Source organism: Schistocerca gregaria, chromosome 4 (genome assembly GCF_023897955.1).
Source record: "Schistocerca gregaria isolate iqSchGreg1 chromosome 4, iqSchGreg1.2, whole genome shotgun sequence".
Taxonomy (NCBI): Eukaryota; Metazoa; Arthropoda; class Insecta; order Orthoptera; family Acrididae; genus Schistocerca; species Schistocerca gregaria.
In genome coordinates this window covers 397,308,357-397,324,012 of record NC_064923.1, presented here as the reverse complement: position 1 = coordinate 397,324,012, position 15,656 = coordinate 397,308,357, and the positions used below count along the sequence as shown (strand labels likewise).

The following is a 15,656-nucleotide window of genomic DNA, read 5'->3' as shown; positions in this document are numbered from 1 at the left end:
GCAGAGAATGGCAACTGACTCTTAACATAGACAAATGCATTGTATTGCGAATACATAGAAAGAAGGATCCTTTACTGTATGACTATTTGATAGCGGAACAAGCACTGGTAGCAGTTACTTCTGTAAAATATCTGGGAGTATACATGCGGGACGATCTGAAGTGGAATGATCATATAAAATTAATTGTTGGTTAGGCGGGTAGCAGGTTGAGATTTATTGGGAGAGTCCTTAGAAAATGTAGTCCATCAACAAAGGAGGTGGCTTACAAAACACTCGTTCGACCTATCCTTGAGTATTGCTCATCAGTGTGGGATCCATATCAGATCGGGTTGATGGAGGAGATAGAGAAGATCCAAAGAAGAGCGGCGCGTTTCGTCAGAGGGTTATTTGGTAACCGTGATAGCGTTACAGAGATGTTTAACAAACTCAAGTGGCAGACTCTGCAAGAGAGGCGCTCTGCATCGCGGTGTAGCTTGCTCGCCAGGTTTCAAGAGGGTTCGTTTCTGGATGACGTATCGAATATATTGCTTCCCCCTACTTATACCTCCCGAGGAGATTACGAATGTAAAATTAGAGAGCTTAGAGCGTGCACGGAGGCTTTCTGGCAGGCGTTCTTCCCGCGAACCATACGCGACTGGAACAGGAAAGGGAGGTAATGACAGTGGCACGTAAAGTGCCCTCCGCCACACACCGTTGGGTGACTTGCAGAGTATAAATGTAGATGTAGATGGAGGCACAGTAATTAAGCACACAAGCCAGGCCAAAATTTGTGATATACTAATCACCCAGACAGACAGTAGTTTGGTAAAAGACCAGGTCCATAGCGCACTTTCTCCACTACTTATGCCTTGTAAAACTATGGGACAAATTTCTCCCGATATGATTTGTTGCCCACTTTAAACTGAGATTATGCTTTCTGAACTCTACTTGCAGCATTTTTGTGTAGAGCACACAAAGTTGTACCACTATACCCAGAAGCAAGAGTCTAGCTCTTTTACATTAGGAACAGTGGAATGGTAAACTTGACAATTTCTTTACGACTTTTCGGTCTCTGTAAAAGTGGTCTTTACGAAACTGGCTCCAGCACTTCAACCAAGTTACAGGTGAGCCTGAAACTTTGCATAAGTTTATGTAGGGCCCTCAGGTACATCCTGTACAATTTTCATCTAAATTTAAGATGATCGAGCTGGGATCATCTTCTAAGCTGGTACGCTTGACACGGAATGACGCAGAAAGATTTTACATCAGCAGCCACCGAACAGCACTTCACCGAAAAGTGTCTCAGTACACAGGTATAAAATTAGCTAATGCACTGCCTAGTGCAGTCATGGCTCTTCCTACAATTAAACTGAAACATCAGCTTAAGAAATTTTTAGTAAAACACCATTTCTACCCATTAGAAGAGTACCATACATATATGAAGAACAATAAATGCTTTGTGAAATTATGTAAATAGAAATCAGTAAACATATTATTGTAATTTTGTTGTAAATGAATGACGTATTCAGAAGAATGTGTCTTGTGTATTGTACAAACAACTGTAATCATTACTGTTTCTGTACATGTGCAGGGTAGCATTAGATGTTGAATAAAGCTATTATTATTATTATTATTATTATTAAGTTCAGCAACCGGTTAAATTAGCTCAGTTGCACTCAGACATGCTGCTTTCGCGTCATGCTGTTGCCATTCTGCGCATGGTGCCTTTTGTAACTTTGTCGCATCCCATTGCAATACCATACGTGTTAATAGTACCGGTAATGGTGATAGTTATGGTAGTAGTTTATTCATCCTGAGGCAACCTAGGCTTACACTGCATAGATTTCACCACAAAATACATAACATACAAATGTGAAAGTATGCCCTCGAGTACGTGTGAACGAAGCGAAATAGACACAAATACAAATACACTTAGTCCAATCATCAGGTCATTAATGTTCGTCAAGATTCACTTTATAATCGCCATTTTTAGCTATGTTGTTATAGACGGTTCCCGTTACCGTACGAACGACTGGTATCAGCAATAATTTCTTCCACCAACACGCAATGGATTTGACCAGTCTTCTCCTAAAATTACGTTTCGTTCAACTAGACGTGGCCTGGGCCCATGACCTGTTGTAGAAGTTCGAGCAAATCGGTTTCATTAACGAACAATTTATTCCCGGGAGACATAGTGTTCCGCATCAAAAACATATTACAAAGAGTTTCTGTAAAATTCAAGGCTATTTCAGAAATACCATGAAATAATAGTTTACACTGCATTCTTAAACATGCTTCCTTTTCTTACAACGCATGGGAAGATGTATGTCGGTATTATGTCGTTTATTTTTATTCCATTTATTTCTCTGTCCAATGATTAATATTGTATATTGTGTTATATATATTATGTATACTTGTCATTTGTGTACGTAGCTGAATGTATTTTATCTTTATGTTTACGTACCCAATAAAACCCACATAATGTACATAATCTACAACGATAAATAAATATAGACATGATTATGCACGTCATTCAACAGTTATTATACACTCGGTAATAAATGTACACAATTGCTTCCGCGATCTGAGCTGTGGGCGTTACAGTTTATGTGAGACACGATAAATGTTCGAGCTGCTAGTTTCTACAGTGAAGTGCTCGTCGATTTCCATATGCGCATGCGTATTCATCTGTGGAGTGCTTATGTCAATGCATTAAGGCGCGACGTGTAACTCAAACTTTCCGCCCCGCCTTTTTTATGCATATATCAGCGGATGTCCTGTGCCACCCTCGTATCTACTGAGAATGAGATAATTTAGGTCTTTTTAGTTCGTAGCAACCTCCGAGGAATACCGCTATACCAATAATTGAGGTAAAATAAATTCAGAATCGCTTGTAGCATGAACCTGTCTTTAATAATACCCATCGCAATGTTATACAAGGTAGCCATGTAGAAGGAAGAAAAAAATATTAATATGTCGCATAGTCCTTTCATTTCCTTTACTTATTATGTAGACTTCAAGGCCGTAAATATTTACTGTTGGTCACAACGTATTGAAACATTCCATTCTGTAATGATAATGCTGATTTCAGAATTAAACCTCAGGCATTTGCAAAAATGTTGTAGTAGGAATTACCACATCTCTTAAATTGTTCTTAAATGTTTATCTTATTGTAATAGTGTTATCGGAATGAAGGCAACACAAATAAAATTTATTGAAAAACGTTTTCCTGTGTTTTATCTCCAAAAAAAAAAAAAAAAAAAAAAAAAAATATTGGCAGCTGCAATGCAAAACCTTGCAGACCTGACTAACGAAAATTGTTTGATGCCGAATAAGTGACGTAATCGAAATAAACGAGGTGGTATCTAGAACTCTAATTGCAGAAGTTATTACTACTTTATTAAGAATACTGTAACCCACTACAGTTGAAATTGTCAATTCTGTATTACACAGAAATTTTCTTTGCATGTCAAGAGCTTGTCAGTTTTTTTTATTGTACTCTTAATAAACAGCCCACAGTTAACGTCTGAATTTACATTGCGCTATTTATTTATAGGTCTTTAAATGTTATTATACAGTGGATGTCATTGTTGTATGTCCATCTACATATGAGGTACACACACACACACACATATGAGGCAGATACAGTATCTCATAACAGCTAAAATTCTCATCATTACACATTGTATGGTTGCAATAGTGTATTTATATATATTTATATATTAATGTATAGTATGTTAAAGCAACATCGAGAATTAGTCATGTTAGTGGTATGATTTAAATTCTTTCGTTTCTTGAAGTGGTTGCATGCTTCTCTTTGTACGATATGAACCAATTGCACTTGTGAGTAGCTATAACTACTCTGTCACAATCTAGTTTGCGCATAGTAGTAGATACGTTGATCACCTGCATGTGGTGTGTGTCATGCTGGCAAACAAATAGTTGTTTTAGCTGCAATTTTTTGTTTTCATGAACCAACTGTTTGTATGTATGAATAAGTTAAACAGTTTCTTGGAAGTCCGTTTCCAAGATTCGTTGCTTTTTACCCTGGTGGTGTACTTGATAAATTTCACTGTGAACCAAACATTCTTTTGCTCCAGGGATACTTGCACTGTATTTGTTAAATGGCTTTGTAGAAAAATGCATAACAAGAGCTGATCAAGTGTAACTGATAACTAGGGTTCCACACAATCTTTTTACAAAGGTGACAACTACTGTTAATCTATGTTAAAATTATGTGCGTATGAATTCTGATGTGGTAAACACACAAATGATTATTGTTACGTAACCTCAAGAAACTATCAGTGGCTTTGCCTTGATCAATATGTAACTTATTCACTTTTTAACCACATATTAAACTATTTGAAATGTTCTTCAGTGTGCTGCATTGATGTCTCCAAATTCCTTTAGGAGCTAACGGAACTATTTTTAAACATTCTAATCTAAAACTGGACAAATTATATGTGTAAATTAAAACAGTGGAGATCTATATACATAATCCTGCTAAAAACTTGCTGTGAGACCTTCATATTAAATCCACTATTGCTCAAATTGTACTGTTCCCAGACAGTCCTCAGGTAAGATTTCATGACAAAGGATTTTGAGCCACTACTGGTAACACACTAATGGCACAATATTTTGGATAAAATTGTGTAATAAATTTCTTCATTTTAGTATTAAAAGTAATTTGGATTCAGATGAAGCTGATGTAACTGAAAGCAAATTTTTCATAGCTTTAATGTAGATATATAGTAATGCTAAAAGAAAGGTGCCTACAGATTTACTGTTGTGTTAGTTTACTGCTGTTTTAGATAGGATAGAATAAATTTGAGAGAAATTGTATTAAAAAGGTAATCATTGTTTTATAATAGTTTCTCAATAAGAGAGAGGAAATGATGAGGTGGAAGGCATGTGTCAATTTAGCATAGGAATGGAGTGGAAAGTGATAAGGAGGGGAAAGGGGTGGGCAAAACGTGGGAACTGCTGCTCAGCATGCCTTGAGATGAGGGGTGTTGTACTTAAAAATGATGTCTTCGTCCCCCAAAGCTGTATTTCATCATCCATGCAATTTACACAATATGCTCACTGATTTGTATGTCATTCCTGCTACCTATCCTGTACTCCATTGGGTATTGCACTATTGAAGTACAAGAAGTGTCTAGTATATCTACCCACACACTAACGTCTCCTGCATTCCACTCAAGAGCAATTCCTATCTTAAAATTTAATTAGTTTTTTAATCGGATATGGTTGGCTTTATCTGTGTCATTACCTTTTGACTTTTTTTGGATACTAACTGCTAAGATTGATAACACTAGCAAATGAATTGTACATCACTTCTGTACAAATGTGAGGTTGCCTTTGCTGGTAGCTGCTTTATTTTATTTCACTACTGTGGGTAAACCATTACTAAAAAAATATTTGTTTGTGTACTGATAATTGGGTTTGTGGCAGTTACATTGTTTTACTTCACACTGTAGTGCCTTATGCATGCAAAAATTTAAATTTGAATTGACCATTAAGCTAAATCCAGTAAGCTGGATGGTGGGTTATTTTCATGTGGAAGAAGGCAAGGACATATTAACTCCAATACTACTATGCTTAGGAAAGCAGAAACACGGAAACGTCCAATCCCGCCCATCTGCTTTGACCCATGATGTCACAAATATGGCGGAAACAACCATAAACCACGATTCCAGTATGGTGCATATAAAGTCGGTACGTACGCATTATGAGGACAAAAATACATCGAAAAACAATCACACGCACTTTCCACAAAAAGCCTAAGGACACTAATGGGGCAAGTGAGGGAAATGGGGAGCTTTTAGGTGGAGGGCAAACTAAATATAAACAAATTTAGACACCCACCCCGATACAAAACCACACAAAACGACAAAAAAAAAAACCGACTTCGCAAAACTCCCGAAATACCACTAAACACAATATCATTTGGAATCGGACACTTCCTTTGACCCATATAGCTCAACAGCAACTCCCGATCCCATAAATTAGGATCAAACGCTTTCCTTGGCCTATATAGCTCAAAAACATCTCTCCATACCAATATCAACATACACAGCCACACATTGAAATCGAACACTTCCATTGACCTGCACACTGTTAATTTTATCCGTCATATCCATTCCTGAACAAAAACAACAACCGATTAATTTTACTAAAATTACCTCATGATGTACAGCGAACAACCTTTACACAAAATCGTTAACTCACTGAAACGAATTCCGTAACAAACACAGCCGACACTCGAACAATTCTGCATAATGAGCAACAGCAAACTGAGCCCTTTACACCACACAAATGAAAACCCTGAACATACCACCAGAGAGCACAACAAACCACAACACGACGACATCTACAAACGAGCCACACTCACAAACCAAACTCCGCACCGTCATGACGTCACACATGACAACACCCTTACATCACGGGCCAAAGCCGATGCATGAGATTGGACGCTTCTGTCAACCCAGGAAAGCATTGCAGAATTCTAATCAGTTTTTGAACTGTTGGCTGCTTCACTTTCTACTGATAAATAATGTTTAACATTTTGCAATGCTCTTTCCAGCGTGATAGCAATCCACTTCGCTACTTGTAATTGTGTTTTTTGGTGTTAATTACACATTGCACAATATTTAGTGATTTTCTTCAGGAAACAATGATATGGGAAAGAGGACCACTCATTATGCAGGGGAAGTGCTGAGAACCAGAAAAGCACACAATCAAGGTGTTAAAAATATAGCTCAGTTTTTAAATTTAATTCTTTTAATTAATTAATTTTGCTCCATACATTTCATTAGAAAGGAATGTGAAACAAGTTAAGTATACATTAACAAAATTAGGTAGTTGCCAGGTACTTTGACGTGCTTGAATCTGTTTTAAAGATGAAGGTTGTCTGTTTGCAAGGAAATCGATTGGCTATCCTTATGTTTCCGATGAATGCGTAGAGATTACATTCAACAAATTGTTCACATTCCAATAAAGATCACTTATCAAGTAAGTAGAGAACTGGTAATCCAACTATCACGTGTGGCTTGTATTTTATGGCTTTCATTGGACCACTCTAGCCAGCTTTATACAAAGAATTTTTCAGTTTCCTGTCAGCCCAGTATGTCTTCATTCCCTCGAATCTCATCCTTCTGTCTTCATCGGAAATTGCCCTTCCTGTTGTCTGTCTATTGATTCTCGTTTGCAGTCTGGTTTGTTTGTCTGTGAGTTTCCTGATTTTGTTAGTTTTGTTTCTTAGGTCTTCCACTGTAATCTTTAGCTCATCCATATCTTCCTTGATTCCTGTAATCCACTTAATGTTGCTCTTACTATTCCACAATTTTTCTATTATTCTCCTTAGTATCCTGTTCCCCGGTGTTCTGATTAGATGTCCGGAAAAAGAAATGCATTTCTTCCTGATTATACTCATTACCGGTTCTGTTTCCTTGTAGACTGTTTCATTTGTAGCTATTCTCCAGTGTCCATGTTTCTGGTACGATTTCAGCCTTGTAATAGTTAATTGGACAAGAAGAGAATAGAAGCTTTCGAAATGTGGTGCTACAGATGAATGCTGATTAGACGGGTAGATCACATAACTAATGAGGAGGTACTGAATAGAATTTGTGGCACAACTTGACTAGAAGAAGGGATCGGTTGGGAGGACATGTTCTGAGGCATCAAGGGATCACCAATTTAGTATTGGAGGGTAGCGTGGAGAGTAAAAATCATAGAGGGAGACCAAGAGATGAATACGCTAAGCAGATTCAGAAGGATGCAGGGTGCAGTAGTTACTGGGAAATGAAGAAGCTTGCACAGGATAGGGTAGCGTGAAGAGCTGCATCAAACCAGTCTCTGGACTGAAGACCACAACAACAATAGTTAATTACTGATTGCTCTGTATTACTTGCAAGATACATCACGTAGAGTTTTATAATTTTACCCTCTGCACAGGATGAGCATACTCTGCCACTGCTCATGTTGGTTGGTAAACAACAGTGGTGTTCAGATCATTCGTATGAATTAGACCAGCACGAAAGAGATCTCCTTGCTGAAACATTTCTGTTTATGCAGGTTGTTCATGAAAGACTGTCATAAACTTAATGTATTTTTGTATCATTTCTCGATAGAGGTGTATGACCCAGACTTCTTTTTGACTGACACTTATCACAGAAATATCACACTTGTAAATTATGAAAAACTGGCTTTTCTGAAAGGTAATGTGTGACTAGGATGACGTCATTTTCCAGAAGGGTGGAGTTGTGCAACATTATTAAAATGATTTTTGAAAGTATTTTGACACAGTTAACAGTGGGTAGATCTCATGGGTCCAAACAATTTGTGATAGTGTAAATGGCTCTTTATGTTGCCCATCATTCTGTGTCTGGTTTTGTTTCCATGTGGGGTATATTAAAGACACTTATCCATCAACTTTTGGGTCTTCATCAATGCAAAATCCATGTTTTATATGAATATTTTTGGCACACATATGCTGGCCGTCCTTTGAGTGAGCCAAGAGAATAAAGGCACAGGAGGAGATACATTATGTAATGACAAGATACACACAATTTTGTGGCAAAGACATTGGTAGTTGTTAAAGATCCCTCATGGTTATGTGTCCCTACAACAGGTGGAGAAAGTGCTCAATTCGTTGAGTCACTCTGCAATGTATTTTTGATCCTGACAACACTGTATCAACTTTTCTGTAAGCTAACTACAGTGTGGTCCAGATTCCATGCAAAATCCACTTTTTATACGGATATTTTTGGCACACACATGCTGGCCATCCTTCAAGTGAGCCAATAGAATAATGTCAAAGGAGGCTGTATATTATGTGATGACACAGTACACACAAATCTGTAGCAAAGACTTGGCAAAGGTCCCTCGTAGTTATGTGCCCCTACAGCAGGTGGAGAAATTGCTCATTTTGTTGAGCCACTCTGCAAAGTATTTTTGATCCTGACAACACTGTATCAACTTTTCTGTAAACTAACTACAATGTGGTCCAGATTCTGTGCCTTGTCCTGATTAAAGCCACAATTTGAGTGTATGTTTAGGCGTTTGTATGGTTGTATGTGTGAGTGTGCCTACTTTTGCTAGAAAATGAGTGTGTGCTTGAAAGCTAGCATGAGTGGTGATTTTGTAATGTGTTTCAAGCATTGATCTGCTGTAGGTGAGTGGTTGTCTTTCCCTTATTTTACACACGACTCTTGTAATTTAAAGAGTTCCATATGACAGTGTAATGTTTATTGGGACTACCACTCAGGTTCAATACACCTTCCGCAAACAGTCTTTGTTGTTTGCTCAGTATTTGAATTGCTATAGCTGCCACAAGGAACGTGGTACACATCTGCCTAAATGAAGCAACTAAATATATTTGACGGAACCAAAAATAAACACAGTCTTCACATTGTAACAAAGCAAGCTGGGATTATCCTAGCTGCTCTTGTCCGACTCCTGATGCCTACATTATTTTCTCCTTTTCTATTGTCTTTTTGTTATTAGTTGATATATGATAGTTACAGGAAATAACTAATGTCTCTTTTAAGCAGTATTTCATTATTCACTGTATAATTTACAGATTGTGGATGACAGCAGTTTATTTAGTTATCTTGGAAATGTTATATTTAAAGACATATTCATTATTTACTATGCAAACTGTACGAATGTAAAAATTCAATAATGATACAATTGTTTGTTTTAAGAGGGACGTAGCATGTCTGAAAACCTTTGTTCTCCACTTTGAAGCAGGCATCTTACTTTTCCTGATAACACCATGTTTCAAAAGTTATTCATGTTTAAAATATTAATGTTCCAGAATGCCCCAATCTTAAAATGTAATTCGTTCCAAAATCCAAACTCCACAGTTTTTGTAGCACCAATTTTTCTATTTCCAGAAATATATACTTTTACTTAAAAACCTGTTAGTGTGTTAATTATTCCAATTAAAATTTTACTTTCTTGAAGATTTTTGGTCAACTTTGGAAACTCCTGTGCACATTAAGTTTGCTCTCCCATAAAATAGTACCAATAACTCTGCTTTCTAATAATTCAGTTAATAGTTAGAGAAACTTAACTTCACTATATATTGCATCTTTGTCACTTTTAATTGCCCCCTCTTTTATGTTAAAATATAAAATGAAATAACATAGCATTTTCCCATTTTATAATTCCTTTAATACTCACATATATAATAGGTGTTGCAAATTTAGCATGATTCAGTCACCAGTTATAATCCCTTTGGTGCAGCCATGAAGTCAGTCAGGGCCCAGTAGTGAACTCACAAAATATCTAATGTTTCATTATGTAATTTTCTTTTGTGGAGAAGTTTTAAATCATCATAGGTGCAATGTCAGCCTGTACACAGTAATTGAAATGTTAGTTTCTGTGTCATTCAGATGTGATTCAACGGTTGAAGTGTGTAGATGCAATATGTCAGAATGGTGAAGTTTGCAGTGAGTCTCATAAAATTTACATTTATTTTGTTGATTATTTCCACTTGTGAAAAGAGTGAACATTCTCTGATTTTGTGTAGCTTATTGATGTGTGAAAATACAAATGTCCTACAGTTTACATAGCTAGTGTTTGAGCTATGTGTCAGTAAAAGTGAAGAGAAATTTAAACAGAATTCTACTGTTTTGTGTACAATTTAATAACAGTGCATCATAGTCTGTAAGCACAGGAAGAAGATAAAATAAAAAATTCTGAGAGATTTATGAGGCAGAGACACAGCAGGTTGGCAAGACAAAACACGAGGGCAGAAAATCACATTTGCTTGATATTTTTGGAGTATCTGTCCTAAATTGTAGAAAGAGCACTCACAAAAACATATATACCGCATACTTAAACATATCACATTCATATTTCTGATCTTATACCTGCACCACGGGTTTATGTGAAACCATGCTGCTGACATCCATTTTCCTCAGAACCACTCTCCAGTTGTGCAAAGTCATCTTCTAGGATATTCTTCTCAGCAATACTTTGTGCACTATGCACCTAGCCTAGTGCAATTAGCTCTGGGAGCTGTGGTGGAACACTGCATAAACATGGACCGCTTAGTTGAGATTTTAACAACCCCATCACTTTTTGTGTCTTTGTGATAAAGAAAGCTGTGAAGGTTTTTTATTGGTGGAGCTCAATAAATCGTGATAATAGTTTTGATTTGGATAAGCCACACAATCTAGCTTCACTATAATTATATCACAGGAAGGTAACAACAGTTTTGCCAGCAACAAAAATACATTGAGGAATGAGTCAGTCAGTTAAACACCCATTAAAGAACTGTTTATGTACCTCCACTTCTGACTAATGTGAATGAACTACACAATCAGATCACTGTGGGATTTATTTTTGGCGTACTCACATCAGTATGGTGTGAAGTGCCCTATAATATCGACAAAATGTGCTCATATAAACATTTTAGACATTTTATGTAAAATTTTTGACTTAACTATATATTTAAAGACAAGCACTTATTTTTGGTTTGATGATTAAAATATATAGGCTTTTGAAATCAAATTATTATTTTTGAAGCAGCCTATGTTGTTATGAGAATAGTGTTGCATAAAACTACCAATTACATTGTGGTGGGAGTACAGAGTGATAGCATGAAATGTAGATATAGAGCAACTGGAATTTGTGAGTTGGTGTTCTGATAGTGAAAGAAGACAGCTGGTGTTAATCAAGAATTGTCTAAGTATCGTATGTCAGATGAAAAATGATGGAAAACGATTGGGCGATTCGAGACATGTACATTAGACTACGTGACGAATCATGTATGAATTTTAGTTTAGCTTGCAGTACGCGCACGGGATGAAATATTTGTAGGTAGTACTGACTGCACAACATTAGATCACTGATGGTTATATGTGTGTTAATGCTGGTGCAACAAATGATCATTTCACTTTCAGGTTGACTGTACTGTTCCACACACAGCTGGTTTCATCAGTGATTATATTAAACCGAAAGAATTTCAGCTACTCCTTTTAAGCATGATTTCTATGCTTGTAAAAGGCTTATTGTTGCTGACAGTCCTCTCCTACGATCTTTCCTGTGTTGCAGGAATAATTGTGTTTCTTTCCTCTGAGGCTCATTGATGCTGTCAGTAACCGAATCACCATTATACTACCACTTTCAGTACTAACATAATCACACTCTGTATTGACATTCCTTGTGCTGTACCAAACTGATAGACATTCTAGGTTCGAACATAAATTCTTTTTTGCTTATCAAGTCTTCTATACTCTGGCTTAGTTTCAACACAACCAATGCACATCTGTTTGAATTTCAACAAGTTTTGTAATTTTTTTTAACCATGATTATCTCATTTCATCCTCCAAGGAGCACATGGAACCATTACTTAGCACTGGCTTTCTTCTTATTGTCATCTCCTCAAAACTTCCATATTTTTACCTCGATTTATAGAAATCAAGGTATTAGGTTAGTGCATAAGTTTGCAGCATTTTCCCACAAGTTTAAGAAACACAACAGAGACAATTAACAGAGAATTTAGTCATCAGTAATATATTCACCTTCACTATTTACAATAGCCTGCCAATACTAGGGTAAATTTGCAATTCTGCCTCGAGCCATGTTCGGAGCGCGTTTTCATCTGAAAGGAAGTGCCTCGAAGATTGTTCGGTAGAGTGGAAAAGGAGAAAATCTGAGGGTGCAAGACCAGATGAATAAGGTGGATGTGGAATGACTTCCCAACCCAACTTACATATAGTGGTTTTTGTCAGTCTAGCAGAATGCAGGCAGGCATTATGGTGGAATAGCATCACTTCGTGCAGACTTCCAGATTGTTACTCTTCAATTGCATCTGCCAGACATCTCAGTTGTTGACAATAAATGTGAGCAGTCATGGTTACACCTCAGGGAAACAATTCCTAGTACACCACACCATCACCGTTCCACCTCATGCTTAACATTTCCTTTTGTGGATGTGCATGAGTCTTTGTCCGTGGAGTTGCTTCTTTGTTTTGGCTCAGCCATTCGTTTATTTTCTGTGTGTTAGCATAAAGACACCATTTACCATCACCAGTAACAATACAGGGTAGGAAAAGTTGGTGCTGTTCAGTAGCCAATTGACGACGAGCAAGCAGAGATGCATATATGACCCTACACAGATTTTTGTGATTTTGGCATAGAGTGTGCAGTACACACACACACACACACAGGTTTTGACCCTTCCTCATTGCATGCAAATGTTGCATGATGGTGGCATGATCAAATTCCTTACATTTGCCAGGTCTTGAGTACACTGACATGGATCATTGTGGATTAATGCATGTAAACGATCTTCCTCAAACCCTGATAGTATTCCTGCGCATGGAGAGCTACTAATGTGAAAACAGTTCTCCCCAAAAGCAAGACAATCAATGTTTTACTGTGCTCTGTTCGATAGATTTATCCCCATGCACAGTGCAAATGTTTCTGGCTGCCCCCATGCTGTCATCCCATTATTGAACTCAAACAGAATAATATATCGAAATGTACTGATTTCTCCACTTGGCACTCCATATTCTAGTATCCACAGCTCCACTCACTATGTACGTATGACAATATACAAACTTCAGTAGCAACAATGAACTACAAATAAAAAATGGCAATTGATAAATAAACCTATAGTGACGACAATACCAACATGCAAAATAAAAACACTATGGACATACCTACCAAGCTAATACTTTGATCATATCAGGTAACAAACATAAGGGCTTTCTTTGCAGTTGTTCAATATATGCTGTTAGTCTAATGTGGTTTCAATTTATATGAATGAGAAATATTCATGAGTAGGCAGTGTGAATGTTTTAACTATATTTTCCTTTGCAGGTGAGCCATAGTTATATATATCAAACAATGGAAAGTCCATGATGGAATAACAACAATATGGAAAGAATAGATTCCAGCTCACCACAGAGAACAGATGTTGAGTTGCAGATAGGCACAGTGAAAAGAATGCTAGAAATGTTCAGGTTTTGGACTATGTCCTTCATTAGAAGTAGTAAAAAACACACACCTTCACACAAGCATAACTCAAACACACATGACCTCTGTCATCTCCGGATGCTAAGGCCAAACTGCAGCTGAATCTGAGGTGAGCAACAATCTAGTTGGGGTAGGTAGTGGGGGCACAGATGAGACGTGAGGCAGGGAGGAGGAGGGTTAGCAGGGTACGGGTGAAGGGAGACACCAGTGCTGCCTGTGCTGTGAGCTTTGGGTAGGAGAGGGGAGGGGGGGGGTTGAAGTAGAGCAAAAGAACAGACTATATGCATGAATTGATGGAATGGAAGGCATGAATAGTACTAGCGTGGGAGCAGTGAAGGGAAGAGGCAACTGGAGAGTAGGGACTAGCAAAGATTGAGCCCAGGAGCATTATGGAAACAAAGGATGCATTGCAGGGAGAGATCCCACCTAAGCAGATGAGTAAAGGTGGTGTTGGTGTGACAAATAAGGGTAGCACAGGCTGTGAAGCAGTCATTAAAGTGCTGGGCAGCACGATCAGCAACTGAGTTGGCCAACTGCCTCTCGGCCACAGTTTGGTGGTAGCCATTAATATGGACAGACAACTTGCTAGTACTCATGCCCATGGAGCTTGCAACACAGTGGTTGCAGCCAAATTTGTAGGTCACATGGCTGCTTTCACAGATGACTGTGCCTTTGATGGGGTAGGATATGTCTGCGACAAGATTGGTGTAGCTGGTAGTGGGAGTATCTATAGGACAGGTCTTGCATGTAGGTCTATTGTAGGGATGTGACTGACGAGGCAAGGTGTTGGGAACAGGGGTAGAGTATGTGGGCTGACAAAGATAGTGTGTTGGCAGGGTGGGCCGTGGACTACCATTGCAGGTAGGACAGTAGAAAGGTTATTTTTCATTTCATGGCATGATGAGAGATTATTGAAGTCCTGGCAGAGAATGTGATTCAGTCACACCAGTTCTGAGTGGTACTGAGTCACATGATGAGTACTTATTTGTGGATGGATAGTGGGCATGTGGTACGTGGTGGGTGACTGGGAAGACAAGGCATGGGAGATCTATTTATGGGCAAGGTTTGAGGGCAATTTTGGTCATTGAAGGACTCAGCTAAACCCATGACATATTTTGAGAGGGACTGTTGTCACTACAGATAGGAAGGCCATGGGTGGTTAGGCTGTATGAAGGGACTTACTGGTGTGGAATAGGTCACAACTGTCGAAGTGGAGGTATTGTTGATGACTGCTAGATGTGATGTGGTACTGATGTGTCCATCCTTCAGATGGAGATTGACATCAAGGAAGATGGCTCATTGGGCTGAGGAGGATCCGGTGAAGTGTATGGGGGAGAAGATGTTGAGGTTCTGGAGGAATGTGGGTATGGTGTTCTGTCCTCGATCCAGATAATGAATCTGTTACCAGTGGATCTGAAAAAAAGTTTGTGATTCTGGATGGATAGCCCACGAATAGATTAGCACAGGAAGGGTCCATGTGAGTGTCTATTGCTGAACCTTGGATTTGTTTGTAGGTGATGCCTTCAAAGGAGTTGTAACTGTGGATGAGGATATTGTTGGTCACAGTGACCATGAAGGAGGCTGTAGGTTTGGAATCAGCCATGGATTGGGAAAAGTAGTTTTCAATAGAGGCAAAACCATGAGCAGTGGAGATGTTAGTATAGAGGGAGGTGCCATCAACA

At 38.2% G+C, this 15,656-nt stretch overlaps 1 protein-coding gene across 1 annotated transcript in view; it reads left to right on the top strand.

The window, feature by feature from the left end:
* Positions 1 to 2,495: 2,495 nt before the first annotated feature.
* Positions 2,496 to 15,656, top strand: part of LOC126266836 (uncharacterized) — a 44,190-nt gene continuing 31,029 nt past the window's right edge. The window contains exon 1 of the mRNA XM_049971403.1: positions 2,496 to 2,849. The gene's annotated coding sequence lies outside the window, so the exon portion shown is untranslated. The remainder of the gene's footprint in view (positions 2,850 to 15,656) is intronic.